The sequence below is a fragment of the Rhinatrema bivittatum genome, chromosome 19 (assembly GCF_901001135.1).
Source record: "Rhinatrema bivittatum chromosome 19, aRhiBiv1.1, whole genome shotgun sequence".
Classification (NCBI taxonomy): Eukaryota; Metazoa; Chordata; class Amphibia; order Gymnophiona; family Rhinatrematidae; genus Rhinatrema; species Rhinatrema bivittatum.
In genome coordinates, this window is record NC_042633.1 from 44,404,872 (window position 1) to 44,425,958 (window position 21,087).

Below are 21,087 nucleotides of genomic sequence, written 5' to 3' on the forward strand. Positions count from 1 at the left end.
GCTCAAGTTCCAGTGGCAGCTCGAAGGTAAGAAGCAGGCAATTGGAGATACGTTTTTGTAAAAAAGGAAATCATATTTACCCCTTCCTTACCCACAGTGACGCCAAAGGTTCTAACATTATTGCACCGGTTCCTTTTAGAGAGATCTTCTATCTCTAACTACAGCTTAGCCATTTTTGTATTTGCGGCCTTAAGGTCAGCAGTGGCATCTTCACAAATGCTCACACGGTGTTCCAGAGCCTCAAATCTCGGTGGAAATGCAGCAACATTCATTGCAATGTTGGCGAGCTCCGATTTAATAGCGCTGGTAGTGTCCATATTTATTTTAAGCTGCAAGATCTCAGTTGAAACAGGATCCGTTGAGGTAGCGGACTTAGTGGGCACCATTTTTTCCAGAGAAGGAGGATCGTGCTTGGAGTGCTTAGTGCCTGATGCTAAGGCACAAGCCGCCTCAATTTTACTAGGTTTGGGTCCTGACATCTCCCTTAGTCGATACTAACAACAATCGTGGCAAAAGAATTGGAAGCAGATAACCATTAAATGAAAATAGAAAGGAGTATGGAGGAGCTGAAAAATTATCCTGCCATCATCCTAGAAGTTCACTAGCACCCCAGGATATAAATATTTTTATTTATTTATTTATTTATTTATTTATGTATTCCGACATTCAAACATGGGTATCAGATCGGTTTACATGATAACTTGAGTGATAGTGTGAAAACAGGTCATATTATCATTACATTTTAACATTGCAACGTTGAAGGAACTGCAGCAACGAAGTGCTTTAATAATATAACAGTATAACATGGTATGACGTTCACAACCTAATTTCTTAACATTATAACAGTTGACGTTATTGAGAAAGTATGGACAGTTGGTTGGAGATGCAAGAGATCTCTTAGAGGGTACAGGGATGGGTAAGAGAGCAGGTTGTTTGGGGTTGGATCTCTGTGGCGTGGGGGTTAATTGTTGGCAGGATGGGCTTTTCGGAAGAGCCAGGTTTTTAGGGCTGTCTTGAAGTTCTGTGATGAGGGTTCCGTTCGGAGTTTTGTCGGTAGTTTGTTCCTCAATGCGGGGCCTGCTATTGAGATGGCACATGCTCGCGTTGAGGTGAGGTGGGCCTGTTTGATGGAGGGGACAGTGAGTAGTCCAGTGTCTTTAGAACGCAGGTTTCTTTGAGAGGTGTGTGGATGCAGGGTGTCTGTCTTTTCCTTGTTGATGGATTTGTGCATGAGGGTAAGGGCTTTGTAATGAATTCTGTGGGTTATGGGGAGCCAGTGTAGCTCTTTTAGTGTGGGGGTGATGTGTGTAAATAGATACATTAACCAGCATTAGGATATATGAGGGGAGTGCACACGTTTCCATTTTCTTCAAGAACAAGGCTCTGAATCATCTAGAAATTCTCTATCCCCAGCTGGGAAGTGGAAACCCTTCTTGAGCTAAGACATATGGCCTCAGGTTGCCAAGCTGCATTTTTTACAGTGCCCCTACTTTGTGTTTCTTGTGTTGGTTCTAGGAATAGAGCTGGGCTTTCCAGAAAGCAGCTATTGTTAGCTACTATCTCTCAGGGAGATGATAGGGAAAGAGCCTACTTAATGCTGGCACACAACTGCTGGAAGTCTGATCAAGGTGACTGTGGTACCACAAATTATTTTGGTACAGGAGACAATTTGTTTATCTACAGAAGAAAAGTGTGTGTAGGAAGAAGCAGGAGAGGTCTCCTATTAGCATGCATATAAATAAGGGAGTAATGCAAATGGCCCTTTCTTTCCTAATGATTGAACAATGATGACACTAAATAAATAACATGATTTCTGATACAGAAAGGGAACAGTGTAGTGTGTACGACACTGTAATGGGAAGAACTTGAACTAAAGTGCTTTGCAGGACCTCACAGGATGAATGTGGAAGGGGGAGTTCAGGCTGCTACCTTCATAAGATGGTTGCCAGGTTTCCAAGTTTAACATGATCCCTGATTACATAGAGGAGTCATGGGGACATGTATGTTTTTTTCTTTGGGATGGATCTATCAATGGATTTACCCAGGAACAGAATAGGTGGAAATCCTGTGATATATCAGGACCTATGTGCACAAACTCATTCTTCAGACAGATCACCTTCTCTGACGTCTTCACTGTTTTGTGAGATGACTTAGGCAGTGTCTTCACTGACAATTGCAACCCATCACCAATGTTTTTTTTTTACAAGTGGGTGGAGCAAGCTTCATGGACTTTCTTAAGCTATGCTGTCACACACTTCATGGGATGTTTATAGATCTTGTGAGATGCTGTCACTCCATGGGATGTTTGTAGCTCTGGGATACTCTGTCAGTCTCTTCACAGGATAGTAGAGCTCTTGAGATACCCTATCGCACCATTTGTGGGATGCTATGGCTCTTGGGATGTTAGAACTTTTGGGACCCCTGTCTCTTACCTCCATGAGATGTAAGAACCTTGGGGACACACTGTCACACCTTCCATGAAATATCTGTAGATGTTGGGATGCCCTGTCACTCCCTCCATGGAATATCTGTAGATGTTGGGATGCATTGTCACACCTTCCATGAAATATCTGTAGATGTTGGGATGCCCTCTCACACTCTCCATGAAATATCTGTAGATGTTGGGATGCCCTGTCTAACCCTCCATGAAATATCTGTAGATGTTGGGATGCTCTGTGACTCCCTCCATGGAATATCTGTAGAGGTTGGGATGCTCTGTGACTCTCTCCATGGAATATCTGTAGATGCTGGGATGCTCTGTGACTCTCTCCATGGAATATCTGTAGATTTTGTGATGTACTGTGACTCTCTCCATGGAATATTTGTAGATGCTGGGATGCTCTGTGACTCTCTCCATGGAATATCTGTAGATGTTGGGATGCACTGTGTCTCCCTCCATGGAATATCTGTAGATGCTGGGATGCACTGTGACTCTCTCCATGGAATATCTGTAGATTTTGGGATGCTCTGTGACTCCCTCCATGGAATATCTGTAGATGTTGGGATGCACTGTGTCTCCCTCCATGGAATATCTGTAGATGCTGGCATGCACTGTGTCTCCCTCCATGGAATATCTGTAGATGCTGGGATGCACTGTGACTCTCTCCATGGAATATCTGTAGATGTTGGGATGCTCTGTGGCTCTATGGAATATCTGTAGATGTTGGGATGCACTGTGACTCTCTCCATGGAATATCTGTAGATGTTGGGATGCTCTGTGACTCTCTCCATGGAATATCTGTAGATGCTGGGATGCTCTGTGACTCTCTCCATGGAATATCTGTAGATTTTGTGATGCACTGTGACTCTCTCCATGGAATATCTGTAGATGTTGGGATGCACTGTTACTCCCTCCATGGAATATTTGTAGATGTTGGGATGCTCTGTGACTCTCTCCATGGAATATCTGTAGATGCTGGGATGCTCTGTGACTCTCTCCATGGAATATCTGTAGATTTTGTGAAGCACTGTGACTTTCTCCATGGAATATTTGTAGATGCTGGGATGCTCTGTGACTCTCTCCATGGAATATCTGTAGATGTTGGGATGCTCTGTGACTCCCTCCATGGAATATTTGTAGAAGCTGGGATGCTCTGTGACTCTCTCCATGGAATATCTGTAGATGCTGGGATGCTCTGTGACTCTCTCCATGGAATATCTGTAGATTTTGTGATGCACTGTGACTCTCTCCATGGAATATCTGTAGATGTTGGGATGCACTGTTACTCCCTCCATGGAATATTTGTAGATGTTGGGATGCTCTGTGACTCTCTCCATGGAATATCTGTAGATGCTGGGATGCTCTGTGACTCTCTCCATGGAATATCTGTAGATTTTGTGATGCACTGTGACTCTCTCCATGGAATATCTGTAGATGTTGGGATGCACTGTGACTCTCTCCATGGAATATCTGTAGATGCTGGGATGCTCTGTGACTCTCTCCATGGAATATCTGTAGATTTTGTGATGCACTGTGACTCTCTCCATGGAATATCTGTAGATGTTGGGATGCACTGTTACTCCCTCCATGGAATATTTGTAGATGTTGGGATGCTCTGTGACTCTCTCCATGGAATATCTGTAGATGCTGGGATGCTCTGTGACTCTCTCCATGGAATATCTGTAGATTTTGTGAAGCACTGTGACTTTCTCCATGGAATATCTGTAGATGCTGGGATGCTCTGTGACTCTCTCCATGGAATATCTGTAGATTTTGTGATGCACTGTGACTCTCTCCATGGAATATCTGTAGATGTTGGGATGCACTGTTACTCCCTCCATGGAATATTTGTAGATGTTGGGATGCTCTGTGACTCTCTCCATGGAATATCTGTAGATGCTGGGATGCTCTGTGACTCTCTCCATGGAATATCTGTAGATTTTGTGATGCACTGTGACTCCCTCCATGGAATATTTGTAGATGTTGGGATGCTCTGTGACTCTCTCCATGGAATATCTGTAGATGCTGGGATGCTCTGTGACTCTCTCCATGGAATATCTGTAGATTTTGTGATGCACTGTGACTCTCTCCATGGAATATTTGTAGATGCTGGGATGCTCTGTGACTCTCTCCATGGAATATCTGTAGATGCTGGGATGCACTGTGACTCTCTCCATGGAATATCTGTAGATGTTGGTATGCACTGTGACTCTCTCCATGGAATATTTGTAGATGCTAGGATGCTCTGTGACTCTCTCCATGGAATATCTGTAGATGTTAGGATGCACTGTGACTCTCTCCATGGAATATCTGTAGATTTTGGGATGCACTGTGACTCTCTCCATGGAATATTTGTAGATGCTGGGATGCTCTGTGACTCTCTCCATGGAATATCTGTAGATGTTGGGATGCCCTGTGACTCCCTCCATGGAATATCTGTAGATGTGGGGATGCTCTGTGACTCTCTCCATGGAATATCTGTAGATGTGGGGATGCACTGTGACTCCCTCCATGGAATATCTGTAGATGTGGGGATGCTCTGTGACTCTCTCCATGGAATATCTGTAGATGTTGGGATGCTCTGTGACTCTCTCCATGGAATATCTGTAGATTTTGTGATGCACTGTGACTCTCTCCATGGAATATCTGTAGATGTTGGGATGCACTGTTACTCCCTCCATGGAATATCTGTAGATGTTGGGATGCACTGTGACTCTCTCCATGGAATATTTGTAGATGCTGGGATGCTCTGTGACTCTCTCCATGGAATATCTGTAGATGTTAGGATGCACTGTGACTCTCTCCATGGAATATCTGTAGATTTTGGGATGCACTGTGACTCTCTCCATGGAATATTTGTAGATGCTGGGATGCTCTGTGACTCTCTCCATGGAATATCTGTAGATGTTGGGATGCCCTGTGACTCCCTCCATGGAATATCTGTAGATGTGGGGATGCTCTGTGACTCTCTCCATGGAATATCTGTAGATGTTGGGATGCTCTGTGACTCTCTCCATGGAATATCTGTAGATGTTGGGATGCACTGTGACTCTCTCCATGGAATATCTGTAGATTTTGGGATGCACTGTGTCTCCCTCCATGGAATATCTGTGGACATCGGGATGCTCTGTGACTCCATGGGGAATATTTGGGATGTTGGGACACCCTGTTACTCCTCTGAGATGTTAAAACCCTTGGAGATCTTGGTACCAGGGTTAATTAGAAGGGGGCCAGGAGCGATATTTGGCCTGGGCCTCAAACTCAAAGGGAACCTCAGAAGCTATTTGGTGTCTTATTTCCTTTTTTATTTTTATTATATCTATATAAATGCAGAGAGGAGCAGTCAGAATTGCCAAGTTTTTGGTCCGCTGAGTTGAAATTCTTTTTTATAATGAAAAGCAAAAGAAAAATAACTGTATGTATTACCTGCATAATATGTGGGGAGATGAACATGAAACATAGAAGGAAAACCAAGCAAACCGAGGGACAACAAGAGTTACCACTAGCAGGTTCAAGCTGGAAGTAGCTTGGCCATTTCCAGACCTTCTTTGGGACCCCTTAGCTTATTTTCTGTGGCTCTGTTTGCCTCTAGGGACTTCCCTGGTGAAGTCTTAGTGGAGCTGTTTGCAAACTTCAGTATGTAATGGCACTCTGGGAAAAGTACAACAATTTGTGGTCTCTGGTGCTGTTTCATTCACTGAGAGCACGTGAAGTGGAGAATCAAGGAAGGAGCTAAGGAAAGGAGTTAGCTGGGTGTGGGTTCACTCATTGTTTCGGTGTGCTGCAGAGGATGTGCCAATTAAAACAAACTTGGCTTCCAGGCACAGAGAGCGAAATGTGGCTCCGGACGCAGACCCAGCCCCGGATTTGACAGCAAGGGAGAATAAGGTCACTTGCAGAAGACGGCAGGGCTCAGTTTTGTTGACCTGCCCTGATACGTCACTGCACAGCTGCTCAAAATATCTCACAAGTTGGAATATCCTTTCTTTATCGGTGTAAGCAAGGTAGAAGATACTCTGCACCTCCGTGCGTGTAGGGAAGACTACCCCTATGTAGATGTTCCCTGCAGCTGTGGAAGGAAACCAGAAAAGGAGGCAATCTGGGGAAGGGAAGGAAACCCCCCCCCCCCCCCCAGTAAATTATAACCTGAAAGCCAGTGACTGCCCAGAACCAGCATCTATGGTTCATTTGGTTTGGTCAGTCAGGGATTAAGTGTCTGGCCATGAATAACTGCTCCAGTCCAAAAGTATGAACACATCTGACAGCTGGATCTGTTTCCAACAACTGCCGTGTCCTGGAATAGTTTACCCTGCTTCACTGAATGCTTTCTCCCCTGTGGTGTGAGTAAGCAGGTATGGGCAGATAGTATCTGTTGCTTACCAGAGAGAAACACACACACACACACACGCCGTCCTCCCTATTCCATACTCTCAGCTGTACAGCTGTACAGGCCCTGTGTGGTATCTCTGAGGTCCTGGAGAATACGTGAGACCTCTGCTCTCCCTTGGCACATAACCCAGTCAGGCTCATTTCTGCAGATCACAGAGGTAGGGCTGATGGAGACGGGGATCCCTATACAGGCCCGTGGGTCTCTATAATTCCCCTTATTCCTGGCACAGGCTTTTGGTTTGCACTGATGGCCCCGGGCCAGACCACGAAATGGAAACCCTCTTTTAGAATAGAGAATTCCATAATGGAAAAAAATAGATGAGGATATTAATATTCAACATGGAGTGCAGCTGTTCCTGAACTCCCCTGACTCCCGTCTCTGCAGGCACAGCCGGGGCGCAATCAAGAGAAACATTCCTGGGATTCCTGTATCAGTTAGAGCACAATTGGCAAAACCATGTACCCAGCTAGAAAGGCTTGGATGCAAATTGCCATCCTTTGCCCAGATAAAAGTCAGTGTGGTCTCCACAGGCCATGTACCTTGAGCTGGACCGAGGGGTGGCGTTCCTGGGGGCAGGGAAGGGAAACCACGCGCAGGCTGGATTTCCAAATCTACACAACTCGTTTCGCATCGAATGTCTACCCACGGAAGAAGCAGGTCAGGGTCTGCGGTGACTTTACCACCCATGGGTGGCCTTCGACAGAGAAACTACGCTCGTGCTCCGTTTTCTTAAAAGGAATGGGTTGTACAATTTTATTAAACAAGAATCTTGTAAATTATGAAACTAGCAAGCAACCCCCATGAGAAACGGGGAATAGTCTCTCCGGGGCTGCCGGCTTGGTTCTGGGGACTCCAGCCACTGAAGATTGTGCTGTTCGAATCTCTCCTCGGCCCCTTGTCCAAGTTTAAGAGTGAAGGCTGGTCCTGGCCATTCACTTTCGCACCTTCAGCACTATTCGAGTGTTGGGTCTGTTGCCGCTGTGGCGTTTGCTCGGCAGTGCACGTCACACCTCACTTCCCATCTTGCACCGCTCTTCTGGATTTCTGCATCCCAAATACACGACTCTAGATTTTTACGCATTAAATCCCAGTGCCAAAATCTTTGAGTGCTGTTCTGGCTTTCTTAGCTCAAGCCTCAATTTCCTGACTCCATTTGGAGTGTGCACCTTCCCTCACTCAACGGCTTGACTGACACGGGGAAGCGACATCTGTAACGTTAAACAGTTTGGTTCCCGTGAATATGAGCCCTGCTCCTCTCCAACATGGAGGCTGCCCGAGGCTGTGCACGGGACATGTTGACGGCAAGCTGAGGCTGGAAGGTACAGGCCTCCTTGGAAGTAGAATTTGTTGAAATATTCTTGGCTTTTATTCAAGGTATGTAAAGGGTTGGGTGTTGCACCAGTGCCTCTTAAGAGAGGGGGCAGTTGAGCACCCTTTGAATTCCAGGACTTGTTCCTGCATGCAATGGTAGTTAACCAATGGTCAACAGTTACTGGAGGAAGGTAAACAGCAGAGAAAGAGGAGCAGAGTTTCTGCAGCACTGCGCAGTGTACCCGGTCCCATGCGATGCCTCCTCTTAGCAAGAACTTGAAGAGCAGCTGGAGATGGTAGCGACTCTCCCGGCGCTGCAGCTGTCGCTTCTAGTGTGGTCGATCCTTGATTTCAGGGACAGGGAGGGCCGTCCCTTCTGCATGGGGCATACGAAGGACGTTAAAACTGGAGAGCACGTGTGACAGCAGGGTTATCTTTATCCTAATGCTCTTAGACAAAAATAAGGCAAGGCTGAGTGCACCCACTACTAGACCAGAATTTTCCCAGCTCATTTGGGGGTTGGGAGATCTGGATCATGTCTGGCTATTAAGGATGAGATGTTTGGGCTCAGTTCTTATCCCAAACGCCATCTTCATGCATAAAGTATTTCTGTGTTTTCCACCTGTGAAAGACAGCGAGAGAAAATGACCTCTTTGAAGTTCCAAGAGAAGGTTTTTTATACTTCTTTGCCTGCTCTCAGTATTTAAGTATTTGTGATCGATTTATGCTGGGGGGGGATTTGGGTGTTCCTGGAAGCTTCTTCCTCTCCCTTTGGACGTTCAGCTCTCTGAATGCCAGGGCTGGGAGCTGGCATCGTGAACCTTCCCTTGCTGTCCCAGCTCGCTCGGCTGGGGGATCCTGAACTCTAATTCTGCCCACGGTGACTGGGACTCCCGCGCCGCATCCCCAGAGGGCGCGGGCAGCGGAAGACCTGACCTTGAAATCAGATCGAGGTCCCGTGGCACCACCCCAGAAAAAACTGCTTTTCTGTGCATCCTCCGACTTAATGTTGTGGTGATATTAAGTTGGAGGAACCAAAAGGTTAAATACTGGTCAGGTTAGGAAAAGGGAGGCTCAATTAACAAGCGTTATTGTCCCCAGCGCCTCCTTTTTTAGCGCAACCCCTCATTTAAATGTTGTATCATCGGAGGAAGTGACATCATCATCCAAGATAAATTGCAGGAAGACCTTGTGAGACTGGAAAATTGGGCATCCAAATGGCAGATGAAATTTAATGTGGATAAGTGCAAGGTGATGCATATAGGGAAAAATAACCCATGCTATAATTACACAATGTTGGGTTCCATATTAGGTGCTACAACCCAAGAAAGAGATCTAGGTGTCATAGTGGATAACACATTGAAATCGTCGGTGCAGTGTGCTGCGGCAGTCAAAAAAGCAAACAGAATGTTGGGAATTATTAGAAAAGGAATGGTGAATAAAATGGAAAATGTCATAATGCCTCTGTATCGCTCCATGGTGAGACCCCACCTTGAATACTGTGTACAATTCTGGTCGCCGCATCTCAAAAAAGATATAATTGCGATGGAGAAGGTACAGAGAAGGGCTACCAAAATGATAAAGGGGATGGAACAGCTCCCCTATGAGGAAAGACTAAAGAGGTTAGGACTTTTCAGCTTGGAGAAGAGATGACTGAGGGGGGATATGATAGAGGTGTTTAAGATCATGAGAGGTCTAGAACGGGTAGATGTGAATCAGTTATTTACTCTTTCAGATAATAGAAAGACTAGGGGGCACTCCATGAAGTTAGCATGGGGCACATTTAAAACTAATCGGAGAAAGTTCTTTTTCACTCAACGCACAATTAAACTCTGGAATTTGTTGCCAGAGGATGTGGTTAGTGCAGTTAGTGTAGCTGTGTTTAAAAAAGGTTTGGATAAGTTCTTGGAGGAGAAGTCCATTACCTGCTATTAAGTTCACTTAGAGAATAGCCACTGCCATTAGCAATGGTTACATGGAATAGACTTAGTTTTTGGGTACTTGCCAGGTTCTTATGGCCTGGATTGGCCACTGTTGGAAACAGGATGCTGGGCTTGATGGACCCTTGGTCTGACGCAATATGGCATTTTCTTATGTTCTTATGTTTTCTTAAGATGGACGCCTTAGCCTGACTCTCCTCCTTCCTCACATTTATTTTGCAAAATAAAACCTATCGTTCCGTGTACGAAAACCTATCTAAGGTACAGAAGTCTGGAGCCGCAAAGATCCCTGACTATGACGGGCAAGAAAAAAGCCGTGGATCTGGCGAGATTTTCTTTTGGTGCCGGGGGGATCCAGATTCGCGGCCCTGTCAGCGGATCCCGGTACTGCGGGCCCTGCGCCTCCGTCGGAGGTAAGCGCACTGGGAGACCGGGCCCCTGCTTCGCCGATCGAGCCGCTGACTAAAAGAAAAAGAGTTCTGAGTATGGTTTGAAGGGCTTAGGACTGAGATTCGTGCACATGGAGCCTAACACTGAAACCCTGCGCTCAGATCTGCGGGAGCTCGGCCACCGGCTGGAAGAGACAGGGGGCGGGGGGGTCGTAGATACCCACGGAGCTGCCAGAAGAAATCGCTGAATTAAAACCGCGCCAGGAAGAAAAGGTTTTGAAATTGGAGGATTTGGAAAATCGCTCCCGGAGGGCGAACGTCCGGATTGGGGGGGGAGGGTCTCCCGGAGATCCCTGAATACGCGGACGCCGTGACGGTGGTGCGAAAAATCTGCCGAGCTTTGCTGGCCGCGGTCCGGGGGGGGGGGGGGAAAGCACGGAGGAGCCGGCGCCTTTAGATATCGTGATTGAGAGGGTGCGTGGCGCGTTGGGAAACTCTCCCCGCAATGCACCAAAAAGACATCATTGCCTGTCTAATGAAAGAGGGTATAAAGGCGCTGTGCACGCAGAGCTAGTAAAAACGATGGGAGAAGCCCTTCCTGTCCTACAAGCAGCGGGTACCGCAGTACCACGAGGGGGAAATGACGGCCACGAAATCAAATCCGCCAGCCGTCCAGGAGTGGCAGCGAGTAGGGAGGGGAGGACGTCAGCCTGCAAGCCCTGATCCTTCCCCACTGCGTGAGGTATGGACTCCAATTTCTCCTTCCTGGAGAGGAAGTGGCGAGGAAGTGCCCCTCTCCCCCCCCCCCTCTAACCACGCACCACTCAAGCTCTGAGTCTGGAGTTGTTAATAATAAAAACAGAGGCAGGGTGTAGCAGAGTGGGAGTGCGGTGGACAGACCTACGGATCGCTTGGCTCCAGGAAGCGCAGAGTTGGATGAAGGGTATCTTGTTGGGACTTTTGCAGATGTTTTGCAGTTTAATGCTTTTCCTTTCAGTGTTGAAGGTTTTCCATGGAAGATATATGTTAACAGTGGGGAGGGAGCAGAAGGGCTTATCCTCCCTGAGCTGAAGTCCACCTTTGTGCTGGGCAGGGAGATGGAAGGGCAGGGTGGGGGGAAGGGGGGTTGGGGAGGCCCTGGAGCAGATGGGAGTCCTGGGAGGAAGCAGGAGGGGGGGGGGGGAGAGGGAGGGACGTTGTCAGGGTATACGGTCATAGGGCTGAATGCATGGCAATGCAGTGGAGAGGGTCTATGGAGGGGTGTATTTGTGATGGGGACGGGAGGGAAAAGGCTTCCCTTACAGCGGAGCGGTAGGGGGGTGGGGAGCGCCTGGGATAAATGGCTGAGTTTAAATGTATTTCCTTGAATGTTAAGGGCCTTAATTCTCCCTACAAGCGTCAAATGTTATTTAAAGAGCTTCAGCACTTAAAGGGCCTCCATAGCATTCATTCAGGAGACTCATCTCAGGGGTAGAGATGAGCGATTATTATACTCCAAAAAATACCCCTCTCAGTACTTTGCCCCAGTTCCTATTGGGGAGTAGGGATTATGTTTGCACAGCATCTGGTGGTACAAATACGGGCCCAGTACCGAGATCCGGAGGGCAGACGATGCTCGAGGTGGGCAAACGGCTGGAGGGGTATCCAGGGGATCAATTAGTCCTTGCCGGGGATTTTAATGTTTCTTTGGAACCCAAAAAGGACACCTCCAATCAGCTTTTAAGAGGCCAAGGGAAACCTAGGGAAATATTAAAACAGCTGCTGATGGATCGCCACTTAGTAGAGATATGGCGGTTAAGTTATCCTTATAGCCGAAATTATACCTACTACCCGCACCCGCATAACTCATATACCCGAATAGATCGGTTCTTAACATCTAGAGATCTTGTTGCCGGGGGGTTGTAGACATTGAATGCATAACATGGTCTGATCATGCTCCGGTTCTCTGGACATTATTAGGACAAGCTGGGGAGGAAGGACGCAAGTTTTGGAAATTAAATGACTATTTACTGAAATTACAGTCTTATCAGGACAGGCTGGGGGTGGTATTGGAAGATTATTTTGAGTTGAACGGAGGGCAGGAGGTTGGGAAGGCATGAAGGCAGCTATCCGGGGCCATTTAATAAGTATGGGTACGTACCATAAAAAACAAATGAATCAACGAAGGGGAGGCCTTACTATTGGAGCTTGCTAAATTAGAAAGTAGGCATAAACAAAACCCAGGATCTATTAGAGGTGGGACTCTTGAGCAAGAAACGAGAAGAGATAGCAGCCCTAGACACAGCAGCAATAGCTCATCGTTTAGATCTCCTTCACCAGAAATATTATGAATTTGTAAACAAAAATAGTAGACTTTTAGCACGTCGTTGTGCACCAGGAGCCTTAAAGCAATGATATACCATATCAAAGCAAGTACGGGAGAACTGCTCACGGACCCTGGGGCGGTTTCAAACATTTTATGGGAATTTATGTACCCTGGAGGTCAGGGTGGCCAGGGAAGATAATTCAGGCGTACCTGGAGGGGAGAGACCTACCCACCCTCTCCGCTCAGGATCAACATATTTTGGGAAAACCCATCTCTGTATATGAGGTCGATTGGGCCATTAAGGATCTTAAATCAGGGAAGGCTCCGGGTTTGGATGGGTTTACCCCACTCTTTTACAAAAAAACACAAACATATCCTCAGAGGCCCTCTTGCCACAAATGTTTAACCACCTCAGGGAAGGGGGGAGGGGGGCAATCGTTACCGAACGGCAGTGTGGCAGGGATAACATTGCTACCCAAGCCGGGGAAAGATCCTACTAATTGCGCATCTTTTAGGCCAATATCCCTGCTTAACATTGATCTGAAACTTTTGGCCAAAATTTTGGCTCTTCGCCTAAGGGGAAGAATAGGGGGATTAATTCATACGGATCAAGCGGGTTTTATGCCGGGTCGCGCTACAGCAGATAATATAATGAAAATAATAGATTTGATTTTTAGTGCCCAGCGGGCTGGTCACTCGACAGTCTTCCTCACTATTGACGCCGAAAAGGCCTTCGATAGAGTATGTTGGCCCTTCTTATTCGTGGTCCTGGATAAAGTTGGCCTTGGGGGGTTATTTTTCCACATGGGTGAGGGAATTATATCGAGCGCCCCAAGCTTGCCTAAAAATCAATCACAGTTATACCCAGAACATAAAGGTGCGGCGGGGGGGACTCGGCTGGGCTGCCCCCTGTCTCCATTGCTATTTGCTCTCAGTCTGGAACCATTTGCAGCGGCACTAAGGCAGGACACGGAGGTGCAGCATCCGAGCTGCAGCCCTTTCTGCTGTGATAGAGACCCCAGGAATCTCCATCGTGGAGACTCAGCTGCAGTACTTTCTGCTGTGATGGAGCCACCAGGAATCTTCAGCGTGGAGGCTCAGCTGCAGTACTTTCTCCTGTGATAGAGCCACCAGGAATCTCCATCATGGAGACTCAGCTGCAGTACTTTCTGCTGTGATGGAGCCACCAGGAATCTCCATCATGGAGACTCAGCTGCAGTACTTTCTGCTGTGCTAGAGCTACCAGGAATCTCCATCATGGAGACTCAGCTGCGGTACTTTTCTGCTATAATAGAGCCACCAGGAATCTCCAGCATGGAGGCTCAGCTGCAGTACTTTCTGCTGTGATGGAGCCACCAGGAATATCCATCGTGGAGACTCAGCTGCAGTACTTTCTGCTGTGATGGAGCCACCAGGAATCTCCAGCTTGGAGACTCAGCTGCAGTACTTTCTGCTGTGATAGAGCCACCAGGAATCTCCATCATGGAGTCTCAGCTGCAGTACTTTCTGTTGTGATAGAGCCACCAGGAATCTCCATCATGGAGACTCAGCTGCAGTACTTTCTGTTGTGATAGAGCCACCAGGAATCTCCATCGTGGAGACTCAGCTGCAGTACTTTCTGTTGTGATAGAGCCACCAGGAATCTCCATCATGGAGACTCAGCTGCAGTACTTTCTGTTGTGATAGAGCCACCAGGAATCTCCATCATGGAGACTCAGCTGCAGTACTTTCTGTTGTGATAGAGCCACCAGGAATCTCCATTGTGGAGACTCAGCTGCAGTACTTTCTGCTGTGATAGAGCTACCAACAATCTCCATCATGGAGACTCAGCTGCAGTACTTTCTGCTGTGATAGAGCCACCAGGAATCTCCGTCATGGAGACTCAGCTGCAGTACTTTCTGCTGTGATGGAGCCACCAGGAATCTCCATCATGGAGACTCAGCTGCAGTACTTTCTGCTGTGATGGAGTCACCAGGAATCTCCATCGTGGAGACTCAGCTGCAGTACTTTCTGCTGTGATGGAGCCACCAGGAATCTCCATCATGGAGACTCAGCTGCAGTACCTTCTGTTGTGATAGAGCTACCAGGAATCTCCATGCTGGAGCCCTAGGTAGATTAGTTTCCTTTGCTCTGTTACAGCACAGTTTGGAAGAACGTCTATCATTGAGGAAGAGGTGTGCATGTCATAGTCTATTTTAGTACAAACCTCTGGGGTTACCGTGCACACACATACTGAGTAATTTCAGCCGCAGGATTTAAAATGTTCCTGCAGACTCTGGGTAAGAACAGAGCTCTGGCCTGACTGCTTTTTAAATAAACATCGCTAGTGCCAGGTAAACAGCGAATGCTGCTCTCTTTCCTTTGTGCCTCACCTTGCCAGCTCCAGCCAAGGGCTGAGAAAGGTGAATGGGGTCTGAGGTCCGGTTAATTGTTAGACACAGACGCACTACTGTATGCCTCCCTCCCCTCTCTGCCCAGTGATTGTTAACCCTTCCTGAACCGTGCACACGGACTGGAATCTCATTTCATGGATCCTTGGCTATGCCTGAACCTGGATCCCGCACGAGGATCCACCCGGCTCTGAGAAAATGGCAGTCATAGTAAACATCTTAAATCATAATTTATAAAGCAGTCTGAGCCTTGCTAGTGCACGTAGATAACAAGAGTCAGTAAATACATTATAGAGCCTGCTGCCCCAGGTGGGACATTTCTTGCGTGTTCAGTGTGCAGTTCTCCTTGTGCCTTTGGTTAGGCTTTGTGAGATGAAGAAATCACGAAGCCATTTCTAGGGTCATAACACGGCCAGTTTTGCTTGGTTGGAGGAATGGATAACTTTTGCTGCAGATTCACTGCTTCTTTAATTAATCTGCCTCTCAAGGCACACAGGGTTTCTGGGGAGTGAGGTGGGATGGGAAGGAGAGGGTTTTTGTGTGCAAGCAAATCTTTGCATCAGGTTTCTTTCCAGACTCTTATTGTGTGCGCTGAGTTTCACCCCGCCCCAGGGCTGCAGAAGCATTCACCACTTCAGTTCTCGGTCATCGGCCCGTTAATAAGTAACTTGGCCAAGAGACGCGCTCCAGTTCTGATGCCAAGTTCCTCGTGAGGCCCAGTTCTGCATCCAGCCTGCCACGGGGGAGAGAGGGGGCTGCTGCAAGGATATTCTTAGCTGAGAAATCAGAAACCAAGTTTTCTCTTGTTTGGGCATGGGGGGGGGGCTGGGGACCAGGCATTCTGTCTGTGCTTTCCTATCTACGAGGACTGAGCTCAGTAAGAAGGTAGCACAACTCTTCTTCAATAGTCCTGGGCATCAATCAGCCATAAAGCCCTGATCTGCTACTTTACATCCTCTGCCCCTCATCCTGTTACACAGATCATTTTCTTACCTGTATACAGGGTTCTCCGAGGATGAATTAGCCACAACATGTGGGGGGGGGATGTCATCAACGTGGGCCCAGCTCTCAGAAGCTTGGTAAAACGTTCACAGGTCGATTTTATTAGCATCGCTGAATCAAAAACGTCCACGCGTGAGCAAGGCGAATTTTAAAAAGCCACAAAATATTGCGCGGTGTGTGTGTACCCATGCATGCGTGAGGCCTGGGCACTCTGAGGCAGGGCCCAGACTTGTGTGTGTAGCTCTGAATTTTAAAATCTAAACCCACAGCACACGAGGTAGCCTTGTAACTTTACTGCCGCTCCTGAAGAGGCGCAGCTCTGTAGACCTCAAGTTTTAGGGCTTTATAGGAAAGGCTGAGGGGGACCGGGCCAGCCGTGCGGCGGGCAGGATACGAAGAGCCAGAGGGCAGCGAAAGACCTCGCTAATAACCGGGCAAACCTGGATTGTGCCTCCGCGCGAGCGTGTTTTAAAATCTGCCGACAAACGCACGCGCGTAAAAGCCGACAGGGTCCTGTCGAAGATCCGCACGCGCTGGCCGTGCTCGCGTAACCTCTTACAATTAGGAGCACGCTTACGCGCGTGCATTTTAAAACGTATGCGTGTAAAGCACGTGCACGACTGGGAATTCTGGCTCATCCTTGCTCATGTGCCGTTACGTGCGTGTAGGGGCGCATGGGCGCTCGTTGCAAAATCGACCTCTTACTGAGCACGTGCGGGAGTTTCCGCCCATGGCTCTGCCTTGTAAGCCACTCAGGTCTCTCTCAGAGCTTACGCCTTAGTGATATATTTGACTCTTTAGGGAGGCGGGTGGGTCTGGTTAATTCATCCTTCTGACTACAGAGAACCCCTGTCTACAGGGAAGCAAACCTGCTTTCTCCATTGACAGGCAGTCATGAATCAGCCGTTTTGTGCGGGGAGACCCAACCTGGGGTTACTTAAACGCAACCCGGCCCCACCCAGTGGGTGGTGTACTGCTGAGAGAATAGGCTAGAGACCGACCAAACCCACTGTCACCTTGGGACAGTGAACGTGGGAACAGATGATCAAGTGGCAGCTTTGCCAAGGTCTTGAGATGGCCCCGGGATGAAGCACTGAACTCGCTATGGCTCTCTCTCACTTGGTGAGCCTTCGTGGAGCCTGAAATCTGAAAACTAGCCAGGGCATAACAACGGCTTATAGAGTCCGCTACCCAACTGGACAGAACCTGGCCACTGTTTGGATGAAAGGACACGAACAGTGGTGAAGCTGGATGGTGAGTTTGCATCCTCTTTAGGAAACACGCCAAGGGAGTCCAAGGCGCGAAGAGCTTTACTTACAGTGGACCTGGAGAGAATGCAGGTGGCACTGAAAAGCAAGGTTAATTTGAAACGTGGCCGCTGCCTTCAGAAGGAAATTGGGGTTGGTTTGCAGAGCCACCCTCTCATGTGAAACCGGAGCCTGCTCACTTTTCATGCTGAGCTAATGGCGGCCGCAAGAAACAGTGCTTTCCGGGTAAGATACTCAGCAAGAATGAGAAGAGGCTTCATGAGCTGAGCTGGGACTCGGGGAGGGTGCAAGCCGCCCCCTGTCTGAACAATTATTGTGCTGCCCCATCATCACCCTTTCTGTCTTGGGCCCAGCTCCTTCCAGCACCCTAAACTTTAAAAACGGTCACCCCCCCCCCCCCCCCACCTCCGGGTCTTCACCCCCCTCCCCGGACCCCACAGCCAGTGCAAGAGGATTAGGTGTCCTAGGCGAACCTTGTACCCTTGCATCCCACCCTCTCCACACACCCACCCACGCAGTTAAGAATTATGCATTTATAATAACAGATTGTACGTGAAAAACTATATTCAAAGTACCGAGCTAAAAAAAACAATTCACAGAATTCCGATTTTACTGCCGTTTTGAAGGGTTGTTTAAACGAGGATTTAACTTGTACGGAGCAGTTTTGGTGGGATAATTTTAAAAGCAAACGTGTGCAAGACCGCGTTGAAAGTTGATGCAATTTAGATGCGGATTGCCACATTAATAACGTGAGACGTTTTTAAATTACTCTCCCTGTATCCACGGGGTGAAAGCTTAGTAGGAAGAAAACTATTAGTACCCAGGTCCCAAATGTGAGCTCCAGTGCTGCCGGCTGGCCCTTTGATGTTAATAAGAGCGTAAGAAATGCAACCTGCCTTCAAGACCAGCATCCTGCCTCCCACAGTGGCCATTCAGGTCGCAAGTACCTGGAAGATCCCAAGATCAATCTTTATTGCTCACTACCCCCGGGGACTTCCTGGCTAATAACGTTTTATGGACTTCTCCTGCGGGAACTTCTCCAAAGCCCTTTTAAATCATGCTACCCTACCCTACGTGCTGTTAGCTGCCTTGATCACATCCTCCGGCAATAAATTCCACAGATTATGCATCGATTGGGGAAAAAAAACGTTCCCTGAATTCTTTTAAATGTGCTACATGTCAGATTCATGGAGTATCCCCCTGGTTTAGTAAATAACCACATCTGCACTGGAGACTTTATAGACGTCAATCATATCCCCTCTGTCATCCCTTCTGCAGGCTGAAGATCTATAACCCAGGTCGCCTCTCACCGTGAAAGCCTAGAGAGATGGTGAGAAAGAGAGAAGGTGTTGGGGTAAGGGGAGGCAGAGGAAGGGGATGGTTTGGCTTTGCACCCCGCCCGCCCAACCGAAAAGGCGTTCTGCTGCCCCTGGTGACTTCTAACGTGGAAGCCGGCATCGAGCACCTATAGGTGAGATCATTTTCCCCCATGCGCGTTGCTTTGCAATTGTCCATAGGAGATTTCATCTGCCATTTATATTCCCGGTCTCCCAGTCTTGCAGGGTCACGCTGCAGGTCCTCACAGATCCCTCGTGAGTTTTAACAATTTGGAATAATTTTGTGCCACTTTCTTCCCTTCTCTGGATCGTTTATGAATTGTGTTAAAGAGCACAGGTCCCAGGACTGATACCCTGGAGCTCTACTATTTATCTTTCTCCACTTGTTCACTACCTTTTAACCAGACATCACTCCACAATAAGACCCTCGCCTCCTATCCTATGACCTTTTAGTGTCCTGATGAGTCCCTGGGGAGGGACTTTCTCATCCCAGATCTCGCTTGTTCTGCAGGCATCTTGGATCACAAGGTTCTTCTGCAAGGGCAGGCTTTCTTAACGTCAACATCCTGCTCAAATCCCACCTTCCTGATTATTTGTTTTAACTGTGGCGCAACCTGTAATTCTGCCCCCGAGGTCATTACACTTTCATGATGGGATTAGTGAGATTCTGGTTGTTACTTCCAGAGGGAGGGAGAGTGGCCCAGTGGTTACAGCAATGGCCTGAGAAACCAGGGGAAGCTTCTTCTGACCCTGGGCAAGCCACTTAATCAGTCTCCCATCGCCTCGGGTACCCACATACAAGGTGAAAGATGCATTTTAAAAGCCCGAAATTGGGGGGTGCGCGCGAATACGTCGGGCCAGTGCACGCCGAGCGGATTTTAAAAGCTGCCCAGACACGCGTGTACCTGCCGCCGCTGTGCGCAGAAAGGGGGCAGGGCATGGCTGTTCCTGGATTTAAACTTGAATTAGGGCGCAAATATTTAGGGTGCGTGGTCCCTGCCGCGTAACTTTACTTCCGCCGTGGACGACGCGGCGCGGGCCAACGCACGCACATGTGTGCCCATGCCCTGCATGCAAAGCTACCGTTGAAGCTCCTTGGGGCAGGAACCTACTGGTACCTGAATAAATGTCTCCATAGTACAGTAAGGTATATCATTGTACATGATGTATACCTTCATACAGACTTCTGCTTTCCCACAGTACACCAGTTATTATTATGTATTTATTTGCTATACCTCCAGTTACCGGGGCATCCCAGTGGTTAAGAGAGAAAAAAGATATATAGAAAAGCGTTAAATAAATAAAATAAAATAAATAAAAAAAAAACCATACATAAACCATACAGTGATTAACATCCTTACAAATAAAATTAAAACCATAAATCAATAAATACAATCATAACATCATCAAACAGCAATCTGATATGGTCAGTCTCAGCACATCTGTATCCTAACATAGTATCTAGATTCCCGTATTGAAGCCAGATGGCAATCAACAGTTATGATTGGTCAAACAGCCGTGACTTGGTTCAGGGCAGCTCGTTCCAGAAGAGTGGGTGCTTGAGAACTGAAGGCAGACCAGCATTTTCCCTCACAGACAATGGAGGATACACAACCATTCTTTCTGGCAGGGACAAATAGGATGGATAACCCCCTGGGATAGGCCCGAGAAGCCAAACACAATTTGATCTGGGTCACAACAGGCAATCGACAGAGCTTCCGTACAACAGGGGAAGTGTGGCCTGTTTCCCTAGGCCAAAGGTCACCTTGGTGGCCACGTTCTGGGGCAGCTGCAGTTGGCCTTAGCTGCCGGCGTATTGGTAAATCAAGATAAAGGACGCTGCAGTAATCCATCCTGGAAAGAACCAAGAGCCATAGATCTTGGACCCAACTACTGACAAGTGTATCTAAGAAAACAGCAAGAATATTAAACCAGCGATGAACTGTAATGGGGCATCGCTAGTTTAGATGAACCGAACATGGCAGAGGCAGCAGTTGCACTAGATCCTTTCTGATTTAGCGGGGTTAATCTTCAACTTGGGAATGTGAGGCCGCTCAGTTCTACTGTCCAGGCAGTTAATAAATGAAGTTAATTCATCATAAGTTTCGATCATCCATAACTGCATGACTAAAGCAGTGATATTCCACCTTTTTCCAAAATGGTTTCAAAGCGGATTAAAATCAGATAAAGGCAGAGAAACAGGTACACGAGTGACACTCACATTCAGGGGTCAGGTGTGGCTGTCATAGTGTAGAGGATAATAATATAACTCATTAGCAGTCGGGTTCAGGGAATGCCTGGTCAAAGGGCCAGGC

General features: G+C 47.7%; 1 protein-coding gene across 2 annotated transcripts in view; it reads left to right on the forward strand.

Annotated features, from left to right (window-relative positions):
* The window catches only part of LOC115080559 (E3 ubiquitin-protein ligase Rnf220-like), a 124,308-nt gene that overhangs the window by 33,291 nt on the left and 69,930 nt on the right, over nt 1–21,087 (forward strand). The window lies entirely within an intron of this gene.